The 19,964-nt window shown below is 40.0% G+C and overlaps 1 protein-coding gene across 3 annotated transcripts in view; it reads right to left on the reverse strand.

Annotated features, from left to right (window-relative positions):
• The window catches only part of map2 (microtubule-associated protein 2), a 138,076-nt gene extending 126,124 nt beyond the window's left edge, over positions 1 to 11,952 (reverse strand). For all 3 annotated transcript variants that reach the window (XM_088605722.1, XM_088605724.1, XM_088605720.1), the window contains exon 1: positions 11,869 to 11,952. The gene's annotated coding sequence lies outside the window, so the exon portion shown is untranslated. The remainder of the gene's footprint in view (positions 1 to 11,868) is intronic.
• Positions 11,953 to 19,964: the final 8,012 nt, after the last annotated feature.

Consider the following 19,964-nt stretch of genomic DNA (forward strand, 5'->3'; position numbering starts at 1 on the left):
GTTTAAGAACATACTGTTTCTAGAACCTTCTTGGTAAATGGCTTGTATTGTGCTGGCAACCGGATATTATTGTTTCTTCTAATACATTTTAAAAAACCTAGATCATGTAAGCTATTATGAAGTGAAGCCAGAAAATTTAAATAGCAGTTTTGTTTTTTTTGTCCTGTTGAGGACTACAAACTGAAAAACCAGGTACATTTTTGCTCACCATGTTCTTTTTTACTGTGCAGATCATCCAGAATGGACCAGGAACCAAATGTTGCCAAACTGATAACACTGATGACACCAGATTTAAAATATTTACCAAAACAATTAGACATTTTTAGAAAGTCATTGGGTCTTAAAACAAACTGACAGGCCTGACTTCTGGACGACTGTGGCCCCTCTCACAGTCAGAAGAGCTGCCACTGACTCAGCCATTCCAGACAATCTGAAATGTAAAGTTTCAATAAGGGACTGGGACTCCTAACTCTAATTAGGGCTATCAACTTCCCAGTTTCATTCACTGAAGCAGGAGCGTTTGTCAACTCTGTGGTAGTGTTGACAAACTCAGGTCTTCACAAAGCCTGGTGCCAATTACTGTTAGCTTTTTTCCTATTCAATATGCTCTCCAGACATTTGTCATAAAAAAGAGTGAATTAACGTTGTGGAATGGTGGAAATGTCAATGATTATGCCTCACTCCTAACATATACAGATCTAAACTAACACGGAAAATAACCCGACACTTGATTTCTTTATAGGATCTTGAAAATGAGAAAAGTCAAACAGGTGTAGAATAGTTTTTCTTCTATGCAACACCAGTTAATGACATTCTCTATCTTTGAATGTTATGCTTTTATTTCTATCTGTACTCGTGAAATAAATTTGGAGGCTGATCCTGTCGAGCTTATTGTCTGCGGGGTGTCACGCTCTGCTGTCGGTAGTTTTGTTGTCCGTGCGCGGGCAGATGGTTTGTTCAAATAGGCAGCGGAGGGCTGTGAGAGGGACTGTGAAGACATTCCCACTGAGAGCTGGCCAGCTACTGCTGTATCTGCAGAACAGCATCAGCCAGCATAAGCTCTGAAGTACAGAAAACACAAAAATAGTGCAGAAGACTCTCGAAGACTCTCTCCCATAATCCTGTGAAACACCCTTTGGAATGGGTTAAAACCTGTTGGTGTGTTGTACATTTATGACAGGTAAACTTCACTCCCTTGGTGTTACTGCCCCGTTCTTTAAAAAGCCTCACTGAAGCATTGGATTTCAAGAGGGAATAATGTTGTTGCTGCAGCAGATTTTCTAAGCCATTTACACAGTTTCTCACAGTTTCACAAGTTTCTCTTAGTATTACAGAGGCTTTTAGTGCTGGGTAGAAGCTAGAAAAACCACTTCATATTTTTGGTTTATGGACTCAAACAGACTATTTATTTTAAGAAGCAGGTCAGAAAATCACAATATAAAAGGAGACAAGACAGGCGGTGTTACCTAGGTAAGGCCTGAACAAAATGACAGCTGACTTCCAAAGCATTCCCTGGCCTCAGACTGGCGATGTCACTGATCTGACTGCACACAGTATATACAGTAAGTGCTAGTGTCACTATAGGTGTCTGAAGCACAGACTCAGAGCTCTGCACACAGACACCACACCTCCTGGGCACTAGGAGGCCTTCATCGGTAAAAGGACTCATTCTATGAAAAAAAAATGCACATCTGGGAAAGTCACATAAATACAGGACAGGAATAATATGCAGGAAAATATCCTGATTTAATCTGGATGACCTTGCAAGAAATAAATGTTTGTTTTAAAAACTTCCCCAAGTCTACATTCAGGTATTTGCAAAGCAAGTGCTGGGATTTCCATCACGATTATTATTGTTGTTATTGAACAAGGACGTAATGATTGTGTCTTTTGGAAAAAAGGTAAGAGATTCAAGAATGCTAAAATCATTACAACTGTCCCAGGTTGGATCCTGTGAACCTCTAATAAAATTTCTAGAAACTGCTTTCTTCTTTTGTAGGTCAGGTCAGGGTTATATAATGTCCATGTCAATGGCTCTAGCCCAGCTTTTCATTTGCTGTTGTCAGAAGGGTTATACTATAATCAATAGGTGCCACAAATCCGAGCCTGTTTTCTACCAGTTCCTGGCAGCCTTCCTTCCTGAGTCCACTGGCAGTGTCAGGATCCCCTGATGAGTCAAATAAGAATTTCTGCCGACTGGAGGTGCAGTAATAAATCGGATTCATCTGAATCCCTATAGCTCACGTTGGCAACATGTGGTGCAAGGTACAAATGTCAACATGGTATGTCTCATGGCCGTTCACACCTGAAGAAGGCTCCACAGCCAAAACGCTGTTTCTTTTCTTTACCTTTCAGTAGGGATGAACCTTTATTTATTCCTTTGCAGCCTACGCACACTGGCGCAGCTCCCTACTCAAATGTCTTACAGCTGACATTAAAACCAAGTTTCTGAAAAAGATAAGGTATGAGGATGAGCTGTAGGCACTTAAACGTTTCAGTCTCAGTACAAGAGACATGTTCACAGGCATGCAAATAAAGGTTACCAATGTTACAAACAGTCCTTTCAGCTCATCAAATCAATTTGCTATTTAGTTGTTCATTGATCCAGGGATCTCATACAGCCATTTCTTGAAAGAAGCCATCCCAGACTAAGAAGGAATATGACTTCAAAATGTCAACACTCAGGCAGGGAATCACTCAGGCAGACCCCAGTAGGTCTTTAGGATCTTTATTATAATTAGTTTGGTAGTAATGCAATCCACTGCAAATAATTATATACAATCAACGCTTCATCAACTTCTGGAGGCTGGCAAACTGAAATACTAGTTAAAGAACAGGTTGTGTATGAGCAACACTAGACTGTTTTGTACTACTCTTATGAACACTTCTGGGGTGTATTTCCACAATAAAGGCAGGATTAAATCAGTTTCTTGCAACCACATTTTAGCGACTACCTGGGCATTAAGAATGGTACCATTATAGTCCAAAACCAATCAACTGCCTTTTTTTAACTGTACTGCAATTACAGTCTTTCTTAACTGTAATTACAAAGAAACACCTGGAGTCCAGGCAGCCTTGTTTGACAATATCCTATTCCTGAAGCTAAACTCCATGCCCTTAGAAACACACACAAAATTTGCATACAACATAACTGCTAAAGCCAGGTTAGAAACTGTTGGAACTGTAGCTGTGTAGTCAGAAGGGTTGTCTTTGTTTTCTCACACTGTTCACTTGCAGAGGCAAAAGTAATACACAAGCACAAGATGTACTGTACTTATGGTTTTAGTGTTTCCTCCCATTGAACAATAAATAAAGTCAAAAACAAACTGCACTACTTTACTCTCCAGCAGCTTGAACTAAATAAGAGAAGCCCATTATTCCCTTCAAGTCTGACGTTACAATTTTAATGCAGACAGCAAGTACTGTACTCCTGTCAATGTGATATTTTTCCCTTACTGCTCTTGTGGCTAATAGACTTGAATACAACTGTTGATTCCATCACAGCTACACATGGGTGCTGGCAATGACTAGGTCTTGACTTGTCAGCACTGCACAGTCTCTCAGTGGGATGTTTCTGGCAGGACTTTAATGAGACTCCACAGGGCTCTGGGAACACAAGGACTTGAGTACAGAAGGAATGTGCTCTCACCCAGCACTTAGTACAGCCTGCCAGCACAGAATGGTACTTGTGACGCTTATGATATTCTGATTTTATCAACAGTATGCAATAGCAATTAGTAAATTCCTGTCTTTAGGGTTTTATCTCTTGTGTGTAGGAAGGATGAAACATAAAATGTGAATTTTAAAATGTGCTGGCCGATAGAGCCAAGTATGTTTGCTTACCCACTCAGCTTGCAGAGAGGAACAATACCTTGTGGACATAAGCAAACCAATGACTAGGAAAATACTTTTTTCTAAAATAAACCTGTCATACATCTTCAGCCAGCATTCATCACAGTCAGAGCCAAAAGACGCTGTTTGGCACGGTGCAACTAAATCTAGAGCTTTAAGTCTCGGTGTATAAAACTGGAAGAGAAGGAGACAAAAGCCAGTCACGCATCACTGCGATTCAGAAAGCCACAGGCTGCAGCAGCACTGGTAGGAGTTTTTCCATGTGTCTGAGGAGGAAGTGTGGTTCTTGGGATTCAGCTTGTCCGCACTGTGGCAGCTTCAAGTGGTCAGTGTGTGGTATGATTGTTCTTGCCTAACTCTGGGTAGGTCACAACAGCCTGAGGACCATCTGGACACCAGCAGCCACGTCACCCACAACCCCTTCTACTTAGAAAATATCTTTTCATTTCAGAAATTCAGAATTCATGTCATATCCAACTAGTGTGTTTTTGCCTGTGGCTATGTGCCATGTGAGCACACAGAGGGGAGAAGGAGACAGTGGAGCGGGCTCCTCTGATCTGTTCAACTGTGAGATGCTCGTCTTTTAACACATCACAGGCAACACAGCGCCATGCTGGAAGAGAAGTGAATCCCTCCCTGACAGGACCGCGTGTCAGCCCACACCTGCACATCTACAGAGTTCACTATCTCAAAGAGACACGAAATCCCCCATTGGCACTTACAGTCACAGTCGGCTAGTGAAATGATCTAGGCTTGAAAACTAGAGCTCAGGTTGATCATAGAGCTCAACCTGTGCTAAGGTGGGCACTTTATTGCTTGAGCCATCTTGGAGAATTAGAATAGACTTCCATGTGCCTTGTTTTTCATCTGCAATCAATTTAAATATTTCACCTGCCTGCTTTAATCTATTTTCACATGAAGAGAGGACAGACAGTGGCCTTTGGTTTTTTAATGTTTGGTAAACTTCAGAACATCACCTGTAGCAAGTCATGTATCTTATCTCCAAGGCTCACAGTTACTCTAAACAGTTTGGGTTATATTGTACCATTCAAATTAGTCTGCACAGAAATCTCCACTTGGACACACTGACCTTGGCCACTGGATGCTATTCACTGGAGCACAGCAGCTCTGGTTGCTCGTATGGCACAACCACACAACCAGGAAAACGAAATACATCTTCCAGAACATCACGCTCAGTATCCAATCCAGTGTTATGAAATACACAAATAACTGTATTAGAACAGTTGCCTTTCGTCTCATGTTGACTTTTGCAGACGCACACAAACACATATTCCATCCATTTCCTAACGTCTTTATCCAATACACGGTGGTATGGCAGCCAGAGCTTATACCAGCTACCAACTGGCGCAAGACAGGACACACCCTGGATGGGACGCCACACAGGGCACAGGGCAGATACACAGACACACACACCCACCCACTCGCACCAGGGCTAATTTTTCCGGAAGCCAATTAACCTACCAGCATGTCCTCAGACTGCGGGAAGAAACCAGAGCACCTGGAGGAAACCCCCACAAACACAAGAAGAACATACTGCACAAACTCCATGGGGTCGAGAATTGAACCCGGGGCAACTCATCACATGACCATTCTGGTGCACTATTCCACCGATTGTTGAGGCAGACGTAGTTCATCGACCCTTCTCCATAACCAGACCAATTCACTGCAAGATCATTGGCCAATTGGTTTATATTACATCAACTTCTGCATAATAAAGACATCTAGTCAAGGGATAGAAATGGACAAATCATTTCACATAATTTCTAAGAAAAATGACCATATCACATTCCTCTTGTAGTCTACCATTTCTAACAGTACGTTTTTCTTTGCCTCAGTTCACTTAGATCTCACACTATCTATGAGCATGTGTTTTATCTACTGCCTGCCTAGGGACCACAATGATAGCAGCACAGACTGCTGGACGCTGAGACATGAGTGAGGCAGATTACGCTCCTCAGACAGCTTAAGAAATCTCGTCACCCCATAAAGTTAATTAAACATTCAAGGAACGCCACATCACATTAGCACCCAAGGGAAAAACCACAAGTGCTTCCATGGCTTAGCATACAAAGCAGCAGTCATCCTTGCCCCTCAAGTTCCTACGTCCCTACATTGCAAATAGCAGTTATTTTCACCTGCAGGGCTGTGCAACCCATTCCATCAGTGACTACAAGATTTAACCCACGTGTGCAGGAAATGCAGGGTCTCCAGATGGCTGGCTGGTTAGAGTGAGGCCATTGTATCCTGTCTCTGGTCCTGTCTGCGGTCCACTCTCTTATCTCACAAAAGAGCATTTTGTGTGGATCCCAAATTAAAAGACGCTGTACATACTGAAATGTAAACAAAATGCAAAAGAAGGAAAATGCAAAATGGATACATTATACTACTAAGACAGCTTGTGGAACTATTACTGAGTCACATTTTTGATCGATTTCTATTTGTAAGGGTTTTACTATTATTGGATGTTTTATTTTTGAAAGAGAAAATAACTACAAGAAAAAAAAACAGCCTACAGTTCTGAACCTCATGTTTATGTTTATGTTTTTCCCCTAGTGTATTCCAAATCCACACAAAAAACATTTAGAAATATCTTTGTTTCATTTTGTGAATCTATGCTTTTGTGAAGCTATGCTTCCCTAAATATGGAAGCTTTCTTTTTTCTTATTCTTTTTCTAAAAGTGGAAACACTTAGGCAGTGCACATAACATTAGTTTGTAGGCTGGGATATATTTAGCACTCTACTCTAACAGTAAGGGAGGATCCAATTTCTTTAAACTAAAGCAGCAAACAAAAAGGACCACTTGCAACCAATTTAGTTACTCTACAAGGCTTCTCTTGCTTTTATGATTAAGGTCACTCCAAATACGCTCTTGTGATTACACTAACCTCAATCTATGCTGATGTAATCGTGTCTTTCCCAAGAGGATCTAGGAACTTGATAGTGACTTCTACCGTTTTCCTAATGCACTTTGTCAAAACCCATTTGTAATAGTCTGATAACTCCATAATCGCAAGATCCTATTAAAGAAACTGCACACACTGTTTGCATTACATTACTACATTAGCACTCCAGCAACCAAATTTGTTTCTTGTTGCGCCAAGCAAACAAAAAAAAATCATGTGTACATATACAGTATTTAACTAAGTTCTGTGTGCAAATGATGATGCTGATGTTGCATCCAGGTTTTTGTACATTGCCAGAAAAGCCCCATCACCTCTCCCATTCACATCACCTATAGTACAACAGAGCAACAGAGTGAGCTTCCAAACAGAGAACTTGAATTCACAGTCTAAACCACATACAGTATATTACTGTACTGGGAAAGCTATATCACCAGACTCAGACACAGATTTGGCAACAGTTACAATTAGCAGTAATTAAGTCAATAAATGATTCAATTCACTCTTTACGAGCTCAGGGAGCAGGAAAAAAAACAGAAGAACCTGTGGCTCACCAGCACCAAAAGTGAAGATCCCTGATCCCAGACACCTGAAGAATGCTTCACAGCTGAAATGTTGAGTTCCTTTTCTTTACCTTTCTTTACCAAAAGTGCAGATCACTGTTCTACACGACCTGACGACTACTAAGAATTTACATGGTGGTGGAAAGAAGACTCCCACTGCATAGCAACTTGAGCCATTTCTGACTTTACAAGATGCAGAGGCTTGGAAGTAAACCAAAGTTCAAAATAAAAAATGTATCTGATACCATGAATCAATCTGCATTCAGCAGGTATACAGGGAGTTGAATAATAAGCCTCTGTGCTCCATGAGTATGACGTTTTGAAAAGGCTATGGCTTATTACACCTGAAGTGCGTAAAAAAAAACCCTCACTAAAATATTTCTTCTTTGTTCTCTACCTGCATTGTTTTATATTTTACACTTTGAATTTACAGATAAACATGCACTCAAGTAAATCAAAACACTGGGAAGCAGAGAGAGACAAAAAATGAACCAGATACTCAGCTTGCATGACAATCTCAAGTCAAAAGGCAGAAAAGAAGGCCTTTGAAGGGAACCCAAGAAGAAATGGTTTGAAGTTCTGGCTCTGCTACGAACCAAAGGTCCAGATACAATATTCAACCCAATTGTATGAGTGCTATAGGATTGAATTGGAATACATCCAATTGATACCCGGCAATCACAGCCGATCGTGCAATAAATAGCACATGATAGGGTGGAATCCACTATAGAAAGTTCAGACCACAAGAAAATCAAGTTCTTCTTGATAGGTTGAGACAGAATGTAGTTCAATAGAGGAAGAGCGCAAAGTGCAATATCTATGCAATCCTTGGCTACAAACTCTCTTATAAAGGTATTTTTGGCTCCAGCAGAAAGGGGAGGCTCAATAGTAACCCAGTGTGGTCAGACTGCAGAGGAACTCAATCTGCTGTGCACGGCCTGTCCTCTACTGCTTGTCATGCAGATGTGAAGGACTCATGTCTAATGCAGCACCACTTGTAGAATATTAAAATGGAAATCTTTATATACCCTTTTAGCATACAAAGTGCTTTCACAATTAGTAAATCTAGTGCAGAAACATTTTAATTAATTTGTTCAATTATTCATGGGGTTCAGCACATTGAAATCTAAATATGAACAGTAAAGAGAACACTTCAAACCTACCCTGGAGCACTATATAACAATTCTGCTAATTCAAGACAAAGACAAAGAAAAACCCGACACTTGGATGGAAATCAGAAAAATCCCAAATTCAAAAAGTGTCTGTAACATCAGGTACCATTATGCTGTCTTTACTTTTCCAAGTGGATATCAGACACTGAATACCTGCTGAATTGGGATTGCAACAGAACAAAACAGGGAGAACCCAGAAACATGTTAAAGACCAAACCTCAAACATTTAACTGACCCTATATATACAGAATACATTGAGCACATGAACTGAAAAGTCTGTTAAATGTGTATACAGTATGTAAATCATGACTGCAGTTTTACTGACAGGTAGACTAGTGCTTATCACACAGCTACTGTATTACCTTTATATTGAGTGCTAACACGCAGTAGGTCTGCTGCTCTGTACATATTTTCACCCAAAAAGCAGATCACACCATACCCATTACATCAAATCACTTTAAAAAATGCCTGTGAAAGATTTTACAATTCACAGGACCTTCCTAGCTCTCTGTGAAAAGCAAGGACACATTCCAAAACACTTTTCAGTATTTTGCTACAATATATAGTCACAGATAAGTGGTTAAAAATATTTTCTATAATTTAAAACTGTTCTGTTTGAAAATAAAAAAATAAATATTACATTATATATTACAGTTCTGTCTTACATAACATGCATAAAATGCAAAACAGCCTAAAAGCCTTCATAATTTCACAAAAGTGGGCAATACAAATTTTTCACATGAAGCCTATTCACTGCTAATTTTGACAACTGCAATTACTGAAAATTACCATTTGAAAATTACAGTACTGTGTATAGTAATATCAATCATAAATTGAGAAAAATGCAGAAATGCAGTATTCAAAAACACAATGAAAGTCTTGAAAGCTTTAAAATACAGCAGGCATCTCAAAATGGCAGTAATACGATGAGGAATGAAGAGCTATTATAAAAAACAGCAACAGTGATGTTGGTGTTCAAGAAATGCACCCCCTTTTCTCATGAATGATCATGAGTTAAATCTGTCATGCACTCTGTGATCGCTTCCTTAAAAGCAATATACAGCACCCCCATACCCCACGTTATTAGAACAATGTGAGATACTTGCAGGAAGAGTGAAGAATTAAAGAAAAGCTTCTTGTGTCCAGAATTAAACAGACTGGAGGCTGTGGATGGCATTTGTTTTTCTTCAATGGGCACTGGCAATCTTTATATTGCAGAAGGGTGATGAATACTGCACAATATAAAATAATATTGTACACACTTGTGCTAGAACTCATCACTGTGAGGCATAGTGAACAGAGGCTTGGTCCCTTCGTATCTCTGGAGTCTGAACGGGGATTTTGATAAAAGAAGACAATCAGAGTCAATGATTTGCCATCTCGCTAAAGACTGTAATCATATTACAATGTTGCGGATTGACATGAAATAAGCTGGTGCAAAGAGCAAGCCAAAGTCAAGCACAGAGCTCAAAGCTGCTTGTGTTGAAGAATGGGCTCATATCTTCTTTTTTGAAACTGGCTTCAAAAAAGAAAAAAAAAGACTGCAAACTGTAACAAAGCAAAGTGTGCAGAATATATTAGAGTTCTTAGGTCAAACTAAGAAAGTTGGGGAATAAATGCACGTTTAATCGTACTCATGTTATTAAAATCTGTATTATCACCAAACTACTTTTATTCATAATTTGCAATTGTACAACAGGTATTTAAAGAAATCACGTTCTTTGTGCGATTTCCCATTTTAAGTGCCCACATACTTTCCGTGCATGTTTCGGGAATACAACATACCAGCATCGAAATGAAAGTACTGTAAGTGTTTTTGTAAGTGCCAACGCCACCTGCTCTACAACACAGCACTTATCGCCCCGGGGGAACTTCGATAAGCATCCTGCTGGGAAAGATCCTATCCCTCTGTCCACTGAAGGCGTATACAGTGTTCAAGAGATGCGAGGTTTTCCTCTCTATGGGAGGAGCCTTCACTGGTATCGCCCCGCTGAAGTGAGAATTGCGCAGCGGTGGTTAAGGTAATGACTGATCCCACCGCGTTATTATAGCCTGCGATTTGCTCTTGAGCCTTCTGGGGGGAAAAAAAGGTGTCTACTAGGGTTCAAAAACGGCGAGATCACATTGCAGTTGTCCCAGGTTTGTGATTATATATGGAAAAATGCTTCTTCGCAGTTGAACCATGCTGTTAAAACAAATGCTGTTCCCCCGATCTCTTGTAGAGCCAAAGAAACGTGCTCGGATTACAAAGGGAAAGAGCAGCTAAAAAACGCAGGTAAGGAAAGCCACAGTGACCTGTATTAGCAGTAGTGTTTAAATAGTCACAAAGGCAAGCGTAGAAATGTACCGAAAAATACTATGTCATAGGAGCGATAGTGAACAAAGTGTCTACCAGCATAACCTAGTGATGATCTGGCACCTTTTGTTGTTCAACACATTCAACAGTTTCAGATCCTATTGTCTTATATGATTTTCATTTACTGGTTGATAGTACCTCAGTGCAACAGACAGGCGTGCTCTGTACATCAAGGGGGTTTAGGCGACGTTTTGGATTCACAAGTGATAATCCAAAGCAAAACCTCACCTCACCGGCCCTCAGATTCCGCACCCCGAAACCTCCCCATACCGCCGTCTTTCTAAAGAAATGCACCGAACTGCAAAAGCCAATGTGTAATGAAAATCATTTCGATTTAAACAATTATCTTTTGTCTGAGATGTTTAATAAAACTGCTATAATGTGTATATACTGTATAATGAAGAACCCCCCGTTGTCTTTTGTTCACATCTTTTCAGCACTAAGCGCATTGGACCTGCCTAACACTAGAGCGTAATTGCAGTGGTTAGCGTACAGGTATCTTGCGAGGCACCAGAGACTGCAAATCGTATTGAAAAAGACAACCCATGCGTCACTTTACTACTGATTCCTACCTAATTCTGAAATGTTTCACCCCCCTAGATACATTGCATCTCTGCAAACATGGAAGGACACTAAATACAAGACGCGACAAAACGTCTTTGGCGAAAGATCAGCCCCTGTCTGAGCTAAATCCTAGTGCAAATCGAGGATCGTACTCGGGTATAGCTCAGGCAAAAATCACAAAATTAACCATTTTGGCTGCTTTTGCTGGACTTTGAGAATTGGACAGAACACAATTTGCTAGTTACTGATGCGTCAATTTTGGAGGAACAACCCTGGGATTACCTAACCTTTTATCCAAGATTATTCTTTTATTTTGTACAAACCGGTATTAAACTGTATTTTAAAGCAATTATGGTAACGCCCATCACGTATGAAAGTGACAACAATACACGTAATGCATTCGTTTTGCCTTGTTTTTAATAATTTATTTTCCCCCTACCTGTTCGGTGCTACCAGTCCGCTGAAGAATTAGCTCGGAGCTCGTAGACAAACTGCAGAATTAAAGAACACTGAGCTTTCTGACTCCTCCCACTGTACTACCGTAAAGGACGCTAGAGAAACGCATTTGTGTTATTGCTTTTGAATAAAGCTAAGAAAAAAAATCACTTAAAAGTCTAAATAAAAAAGTCAAGAATAATTATCCCCTTTAGTTCCCATATGCTGTTATACAATATGTACTTTTGTAGATATGCCTTTCATGTTAAATAACAAAAACTCCGTTAGAGATAGACCCATTTTCATAAATCCTTTTGATCCACCCAGGCTGAAAAATGAGTTGCAGATTGTATTTGTGAGATCTCTGAGAAAAAGTCGTTTTGTTTGATGCAATAATCATTTTGCATTACTTTGTCAGGCATGAAAAAAATAGTCCGTCAACTTGTTATTGTTTGGGATTTTTATTATTGTAGGATAGTGTTGTATTTCAAGCACAAGTGATTGTTCAGTGTAAACATCGAAATTCGATTCTGACTTTGGGCATTCATGCTCTCTGGGCCAGTCAAACCTAGTCATATCTAAATGTGTTTACAAGAGTTCAAATGTAATATATTCTTAGGGGGGAAATGAACACCTAATCCATCCTTTTTCTAGTTTATCTATTGCAGGATCATGGGCGAACCAGAGCCTATCCCAGCAAGCAACGGGGCACAAGGCAAGATACACCCTGAATTGCTGCCAGTTAGTTGCAGGGCACACATAGACACACACCAGGACCAGTTTTCCCAGAAGCCAGTTAACCTACAAGAATGTCTTTAGAGTGTGGCAGGAAACCATTGCTAAGATGTGCAGAACATACAACCTCCATGCAGATATCACCTCCGGAATTAAACCCCAGGTCCCAGTACTGCCAAGCAACAATTCTAACCATGGTGCCAATGTGCCACCCCTCGAAACCATATTACAGCATTAAAACCCTTGTGTTATTCACATGTCTAAAATAAGCTCACATTTTATTCTAAAATGCTTTTGTTAGAAAATACGCCCTCCTCCTTTAACGCATGCTTGATCCTGCTTGAAAAGGAGGTTCATACTCATAACTATCCTTGTTTATAAAGTCAGTCCTTCAGCCTCAACATGCTTATCTTAGTCTGAGATTTTAATAACAAGAGACAAGTTGAGGTCTCCGTATTCTCTGAAAACTGGTTTTGGTCTCATGGCTGGTAACAGCACAGATGTCCATGAATCCTGATAGATGGAGTTCAATATTCACTTACATTCATTTACATTAACGTTAAATTTATTCACATGACATAACACAACTGGTACGTCACTCTGGCAACCTATTACTCAGAGAGGAAAAACTCTCACGTTTTAATTAATTATTAGGGAAGGGACATTTGAATCAGTTGAATCTTGGAGCATTCTGTAATTATGTTGCAGACTTCACACTCTGAAACCTGAATTCGCCAATCACTAATCAAACTGCCTCTGAGAGTAGCAGAGAAGTATTAGGTAGCAGCAACACTAGAAGAACAGCCATCCAGGATTTCCATGTGAAAGCAATTGAATGGTTTCAGATCTAAGTTTGTCTGAGCAGATTACCACCCACAGCATTATTCATTCATTGTATCAAATTAAACTTTTTGACTCATCCCTCCTCTCACTTTCTGCGCTGTATTTTATTATCGTTGACATATGTATTAATCAAGAAGGCTCCTCAGTTGCCTCACGCTGTATTTTATGGTGACGAAAAGCCAGTATTGTATATGCATGAAAGCAGACATTTACTCAAAACCGTCACCACAGGAATAAGCACAGCGCATTACACAGGCACAACACAATGCAGAGTTTTTTTAGTTGTTTTTATTTAGAAAGACAAAAGTGCTAGATGAAAAGCTGTTTTTTTTAGATTTAGATTTAATTATAAGCTTCACATAGAAAGTGTGTTGATTTTTCAATAGGGAAAGAGGCTGAAATGTCCAGTCTGGGCTGGGGCGGTTATTGTCAGGTTGTGCTCTGTGTTTGAATTGCCTGCTGTAACCATAACCCTTCTGTTTCAGCTCCTAAAGTGGTGGCATCTCTGTGGGTTTAGAAAACCACAGGTCACAGAGAGCCACTCAGCAAAAACATGCATCCTTATAGCATGCTCTGTCTAAGCAAGTTGTTAGAAACATAAAACCATCAAGCCCCCTTGCTTATCCAGTTCCATGTTTGCACAAGGATTTTTTTAAAATTTGTTCAGAAAACAAAACAGCCACACTGAGGCTGAATTGGTTTAACTGAATTGATCAAATTTAACGTCATGCTGTGCAATTCTCCATAGCAATTGGAGGAGGCCACATTTTGTTATGATGTTGTTACTGTTCTTTTTCTCATTAATATAATGAAAAATGTTTATTTTAACACTATATTGCCAATACTACACCTTTAAGCAGGTGAAAATATTAGGTTAACACTGATAAATTGTGTGCCAACATATTCCCTATAAGCTCACAGAAGATTCAAGCCACACCTTGTGTCTCGCCGGTAAAGAACTAAGAATTGAACTGGCAATGTATCACCATTATTCCTCTGTTGATGTTGGTGTAAGTAATAAAATGCAAATCATATTTGCCTTTTTTGACAAGAGTTTAAGACCTTACCTGGTGTGTAACATACAGTAGGACAGTCAGAGGGGTATAAGGCAGGAACTGTCTGTAAAAACAAATCTTGATTTCCCTCCCTGTCAGCAAAAGCAGGGTGTGGAGAATGACAGTGTTTTTCCTCAGTTGGATCCTATTTGGATAAAGCTGTGTGCTGTTGGGATTTACATTTTATTCTGACAAATATTTTCCCAGTATAATTTGATCGGATTTGTGAGTCATGAAGCCGTTAATCTCAGTCTCTAAACAGTGATAATTCCGAACTGCCTTAACACTGTTGGATACACTGAGTTGGTGTTTAAAACCTTAACAGTACTGAACCGGTTTTGAACGGAGCTTTTGTTCAGGAGGTTTGTGATTTTTATATGGGCTTGATCGCTTTACACAAAGCTTTTGTTGGGGGGGGGGGCTAAATGATGTTAGCCAGTCACAGAGATTTGCGAAAGCCTTTAAACAGGAGAGAGCTCTTCTTCTCCAAGGGGGGGGTGGGTGCCGCACACAGTGACTTGAACACAAATCGAAAGATGTGACGCTGCTTTCCGATGGAAGAGGGAAGGAGGTGGGGGTTGTGTGTGACGGGGGGTTTAATGACTCTCTCTCTCTTTTACACGCTGTTCAGCCAGGGGAGGGAGGAGGGAACGTTTCGCACACTGAAGAGTCTGCTCATTGCTATGGCTACAGGAGCAGCTCTTGCTGGGGTATTTACAGGAAGACGCCAGGTCAGGCATCAGTGCAGCCCCTTCAGTTAACTGCACGGAAATGGAATGAGAATTTTAGCTCAGCTCCCCACATCACAGCTGCCTGCATTTAATATCACTGAATTACCTTTCTTTTCCTGATGGAGATTGCCAGGCATGTGGCAGAAAGGGCTGTAATGTCAATGGATATGCTACAAGAGGGCACCTAAATTTTCCCCGGACACTAAAGATTCGATTGAGTAATGGTGGGGATTGTGCAGATTTTCACATGAGTGTTTGATTTGGATATATACAGCATAAGATTTTGTTTTTGCTCACCGGGCAAGTCAAGAGACTAGGAAGTTCATTAAGTAGCTGAAAGGCTTAAATCAGAGCGAGGTGGTGGTATCCAGCCTACTGTTGTTAAGATGTTGTCTCTATTGAGGTCTTCTTCTTTGTTAGTACTAGTAAATAAAGATGGAAAATGGTTTGCATCAGTCTCAAGTGTAGTTCATGTGCAAAGGTCCTCTTGGCCATGCCATCACAAGCATCCACAAAGGTAAAAAGGTCTGGTTAACAAGGTCTCAAGAGCTTGAGCAAAGACGGTACACCAGCACCTTCATCCATACACTTCACAAACCATAAAAATTAATTGCATTTATATGGTGCTTTGCATCCCAAAGCATCTCAGATTGCTTCACATACAGCAGGGCACCAACGTCCGTAGTGCTGCACTCACCTGGGTTGGGCCATTATCACTACACTGAGGATCAGGTAGGGTTAGGGTTAGAGAATTTACTTCACCAGCTGAAATAAGGGGGAGCATGAGGGAGGTCAGATTGTGCAAGCCCAGACTGGAATTCAGCCAGGAAACCTGAGCTAGCACCCTTATAGTTGTGAACACTGCTATGGTATCATTAATAGCTGAGAAGTCAGGACCTCATCCGAAGGGCAGCTTCTCCTACACTACCGTTCCCTCAGTCACTATACTGAGACATTAATTTGGAAATTCTGCTCCTGCAGGATCAGCACAGTGACACAGTGGTCAGCATTGCTGCCTTGCAGTGCTGGGGACTTGGGTTCAGTGCCAGATCTGGGATGACATCTGTGTTCACGTGGGTTTCCTCCAAGTGTTCCGGTTTCCTCTCACAGTCCAAAGACATACTCTAGGTTTATTGGTTTATAGGGAAAATTGGCCCTGAGTCAGTGAGTGTGTGCGTGTTTGTCTGTGCCCTGCGATGGACTGGTGTCCTGTCCAGGGTGTGTCCTGCCATGTGCCTGATGCCTGCTGGGATAGACTCCTGCTCCCACACAAGCCTAAATAGAAGGAAGAGGGTCTTCTAATGGTCCACAAGCAATACTTACAAAAGCCACCTGGTTTTTCCTTGGAAAATTCCCATTCCAGCTCTGCCTAGGCCAAGCCTGGCTTGGCTAGTGACTTCTGATGAGATTGCTAATGCTGGGGTTAATAAAAAAACAGAATTAACAATGTTAGCAATTAATTAACAGGTTAGCAGTGTTCCTAATATGGTTACTATGCCCTGTGTTTTGTCAGATTGACTTGCTTCAGCTCTATATTCCCCAGGCTGTCAGTGGCCATTGAGGTTTTGATTCCCAATGTGTGTGGTCATGTTTTCAGAACATAGGGTTAAAAAACCAAAACACTAGGTGTAAATACAAGACTTCAGGAAACCCACTACTCGCCATTTTCTGAACATCATTATTATTTTTTATGACTGAGCAGTGATCATAAAAACAACTTCTGTGCATTCTACTGTTACTGAACTGTCTTGTAGTCTGGTGATGACTATGCAAAGTGTCACCGAATCTTGATCTATTTCTGGAATGCTACTGTGCTTTAAAAAGTTAATTTTCTATCTTAAAGAAGGGGAAAAAGTCACTCTCTTGCCTTCTTCAAGACAAATGTAATGAGTAGCCATCAAAATGTCCAAAGTAAGAGAAAGAGTGATCTGAGATCAGGGAATAACAGGGCAGGAATGTAACAGCCTGATGACTCATTCTAATTTTTCTAGGCTAATGAGCTATTGCATCAGATATAATCAATAATGTATCTGAATCCCATGACAGACAGTGCCTCCAGAGACTGCAGTAAAAATACATTACTTTTAATATATATAAAAAACTGCTATATCAAAGAGTGGCACTGCCATCATTGCACATTAGAGCACATCAACACATTATAACCCATTACCAGCAATTGTATGACACTGAAATATTGAATAATCATGAAGTGTTATTGAGTTATTTAATTATGAACTAAAAACATGACTATGAGAAATCTTAGTCAAACGGATAATTCACAAAAGAAAAGATGTGATTTTTAAAGAGAAAACATCAAGGCAAATGCAATATCCTGGCTGAAATAAAAAATCTACCACATTGAATCTTAAATAAGGTGGAGTAGTCAGGGGGATTGCAGTAAAGGGCAAAGCAGTTAATTAGCATATTTGTCAAATGTTTTTACCCATATCCTGACCACACTGATAAAATTCACAGTCTCTTTTCTGCTTTTAACTCATCTCCCATTGAAGTCAACTTTACCAGCATGTGTAAATAGGGCAGGGATGGCTGAATAGAGCATATCAAAGCATGTTGCACCACTAGGGTATACAAATGATTAAGAGGGTTTGCCAGCTCTGCACATCTCACACAGCCACAATTTATAAGCCTGAGATAAACAGTGTGAGAGAAAATACTTTGTGAGGTTGTTTAGAACTAGTGCACTCAATTATTAATTAATGTTTTTCTTTATTTAATGTTACCGTGTTTCATGAACCTGTACTTACAAGGTTTCATAAACTACAGCAGTAAGGCAGTCTGAATGAGTCATTCTGAGGCCAATGGAAACTAAATTTAGTTTCCCTTGCCCTTGAAATTCAGTGCATTATCTTGGCTGCTTTTGCATGTTGATCTAGATAAGCTTAGGATTGCAGCTGTATTCCCACTGGGACCATTTGGTTATCAATGAAACAGCTTTCTTGGAACTGTTGTGGGTTCCAGTCAGTCTACGCATCTATTTTATGGATCTGAGTTTGAAACAGAGTGTTTTGTGTTATGACAATGAAGCATAGCTACAGTAAGTAAATTCATGTAGAAACAAAACACTAAACCCCATTCCCATTGCGTAAAGACTGTGTGCTACTTTTTTCAAGTTAAAAGCTTTTTAAAAAATGCAAGACTGCAATTTTAATTTCTCCACACGCAGCTCTTGAAATCGGGATTGACACCACAGCCCCACCATGTGGATTAAATGTGTTCTGTAACTCCAAGATTTAATCTTCTTGTGAAGGAACACGAGAAGCAGCTGCTGCTCCTTTGAATAACTCCTCTTCCTTGAAGCTACAGTACCAGCTTTGTGAAGGTGGTGTAAGCAGTAGTGAGCCTGAACAAGGGTCCATAGCCCCTGAGGAAGGCCTGTTCTCTGTGGGGATGAACTCTGTTTTAACACAGAATTCCATACACACTTTGAGCTCTGCAATAGGAAATAGTATAGAACCTGAACAAATAAATGTGTTTAATTGTGATGGTGCCTGTGGCCAAGCATAGACGCTCATGAAAAACAGGACAAAAATGATACAAAAACGAGGTCCTGGGACAATCAAACAGCTGCCTTCCCTTATGGATTTGATTTAAGAACATCATAATGAAATGTAAGAATCACTGCTAAGGGTTATTTTAAACTTTTAAACATCATTTATTATTCTGATGAAAATGTCTTTATGTACCTACACTGGTCTAAAATAATCACAACATAATATGTTTAAGGAATCGGTTTGTACTGTACAGCTGTAGTTTCTGTCGTCTTAAAATTGCTTTGAATTGTGTTAGTATTCCTACTGCTGTGAATTAGAAGAAGAGGTTAGAAAATGGATGGGTGTATTATTACTGAGCCTTCTACAATAATCTCTCATACAGGAGACATTAGAATTTGTATTCTGACACCTACCTAAAGCATTTGTAGTTTTTCAGAAATGGCCCTTATAACACATGGGCACTCTGGGGATTTATTGTGCCAGGGAGTTTTGCCTTGAGCACTGTGAAGAGCCACTCATGCAATGTTGACAAGTGAAAGGGTATGACAACTTGGGCACAAGCGTACATTTTACATTACCAGTATCCCCAGCAGTTTTCATAGAAAAGCCTGAAAAAGAGTAACAATCATAGTCTGTCTTCGCATATTACATAATGCCTTTTCATTTTGTGATTTGTGCAGAAAACATAATTATTTCCCTGCTGAAATTATGCCTTTGTCAGCCCCAAAACTCCAAATAATATACTAATTATGCCCTGAACAGAATCACACTCATGACAAATTCAGTTCTATAATACCCTCAATGCTAAATGCTCTTATCGCAGACTCCTATTGCCAAATATGAAAAACATCTGAAATCTCCACTTCTACTGTATGTACTGTACAACACATAAGATCTCTCCCTGTCCCTGTCTGTGTGACTGTGTGTCTCATGGAGAGCAAGTTGGGTTATGTGAAAAGACAAATTCCTAATATAAGAAATTGTATATGGCCAATAAAGTGATCTTATCTTATCTAAAAAGCAGCTCAGTTTAAAGCACAGCTCAGATCTGTTCAAGGCTGCATCAGACAACAGCCATCTGTGCACAGTACTGCAACCGAAAGAAAAGTTGGAATTTGTGACATGAATACAGATCTCAGTTCTCCAGTGAATCTGGTCTCCAGTTAATTCTGGGAAAAAAACATAATGGAAGTAATACACCAATTAATTTTCCAACATTAAAAC

The sequence above is a fragment of the Lepisosteus platostomus genome, chromosome 14 (assembly GCF_059453375.1).
Source record: "Lepisosteus platostomus isolate fLepPlt1 chromosome 14, fLepPlt1.hap1, whole genome shotgun sequence".
Classification (NCBI taxonomy): Eukaryota; Metazoa; Chordata; class Actinopteri; order Semionotiformes; family Lepisosteidae; genus Lepisosteus; species Lepisosteus platostomus.